This window comes from Amphimedon queenslandica, unplaced genomic scaffold, assembly GCF_000090795.2.
Source record: "Amphimedon queenslandica unplaced genomic scaffold, v1.1 AMPQUscaffold_9772, whole genome shotgun sequence".
Taxonomy (NCBI): domain Eukaryota; kingdom Metazoa; phylum Porifera; class Demospongiae; order Haplosclerida; family Niphatidae; genus Amphimedon; species Amphimedon queenslandica.
Window position 1 is genome coordinate 1 of NW_003549956.1, and position 1565 is coordinate 1565.

The 1565-nt window shown below is 34.8% G+C and overlaps 1 long non-coding RNA gene across 1 annotated transcript; it reads right to left on the bottom strand.

Moving 5' to 3' along the window:
• Nucleotides 1-9: 9 nt before the first annotated feature.
• LOC109590613 (uncharacterized) lies at nt 10-628 on the bottom strand. The gene is made up of 2 exons (XR_002189409.1): nt 415-628; nt 10-249 (listed from the first exon to the last, which is right to left on the bottom strand). It is a non-coding gene; the product is annotated as an uncharacterized LOC109590613 (long non-coding RNA).
• Nucleotides 629-1565: the final 937 nt, after the last annotated feature.

A 1565-nucleotide genomic window follows, 5' to 3' on the forward strand; every position in this document is an offset into this window, starting at 1 on the left:
CATCACACCTAATAGTTAGCTAAATAGTCACTGTTATTGTTATAATAAACTTGATATTACACTAAAATACAGGTAATACAGTTTTCAGACCATACAGTAATTAAACAACAGCTAAATATCTCAGTATATACAGTAATGTTGTACAATTAAAAAGATATAATGAATATAAGCTGTCCTATCTTGGTAAAAGATGATCCATCGCCTTGAGAAGGAGTAAGACTTCATTCGTGTACATCAAAGTCCATCTCACTATAAATAGAACAGTAAAAACACTAGTATACAGCAGTTAAAACAGTATTGTACAGTATTTTAAACATTACTTTACCTAATTGTACACGTTCAGTAATACAGTAAAACTCATAAGCTTATACAGTAGTTATACATAAACAATTGATCTATAGCCTGCGTATTTACCTCGGTAACTACAGTTGTAATGGATAAGGTTAGCCTCGGACAGGCCAGGATTGAGTACAACAACTCCCCAATGATAGTGAAAGATGTCCCGTCGCCCAAAGACATCAAGAAAGAAGGTCCTTTAATATTTAAGTCCCAGCCAGGGTCAATTTGTTAACAAGATAAGCCACACATCTTCACTACAATGTAGGATGGGCCATAATCATTAACCACACCTACCAATTAACTCAGACCTCCTCAGCTCGAGCAGCTTTCAGGTTGGCCCATTCATTTATACAAGGGTATCTGCGCATGCGCAGTAGAATATACCGGGAACACCCTAACCACGCCCTCCAATCAACTCAGACAGGACCTCCTCAGCTCGAGCAGCTTTCAGGTTGGTCCATTCATTTATACAAGGGATCTGCGCATGCGCAGTAGACAATACCTGGAACACCCACTAACAATCAGTTCAAACATCGTACAAGTATACAGCACCTTCAAAAAATCATAAAAAATCCAAACTTGATCGGAATCAGCTCAACTTCTCTACACATCATAAGCACATGTATATGCATCAGAAAATGTAACAAAATTCAGGAATTTTTCACTTGTCATATTTATTGAAATTTCCCAAAAATCCCTGTACTATATAGTACAGGGACTTTTGCCCAATTTTGGAGCAAATATAAAAAATCATAAAAAATCCAAACTTGATTAGAATCACTTGAACTTCCCTACACTGCATAAGTACATGTATATGCATTGAAAAATGTAATAACATTCAGGAACTTTTCACTTGTCAATTTTATTGAAATTTCCTGAGAATCTCTGTACTATAGTACAGGGAGTTTTCTCCGATTCTGGAGCAACTATAAAAAATCATAAAAAATCCAAACTTGATCAGAATCAGCTCAACTTCCCTAAACTGCATAAGTACATGTATATGCATCAGAAAATGTAATAATCGGGAAAATTTTTCACTTGTCAATTTTATTGAAATTTCCCAAAAATCCCTGTACTATAGTACAGGGACTTTTGTCCAATTTTGGAGCAACTTTAAAAAATCATAGAAAATCACAACTTGATTGGAATCAGCTTAATCTTTCTACACAGCATAAGAACATCAATATGTAACAGAAAATTTTATAAAAATTTGGAGTGATTTTTTG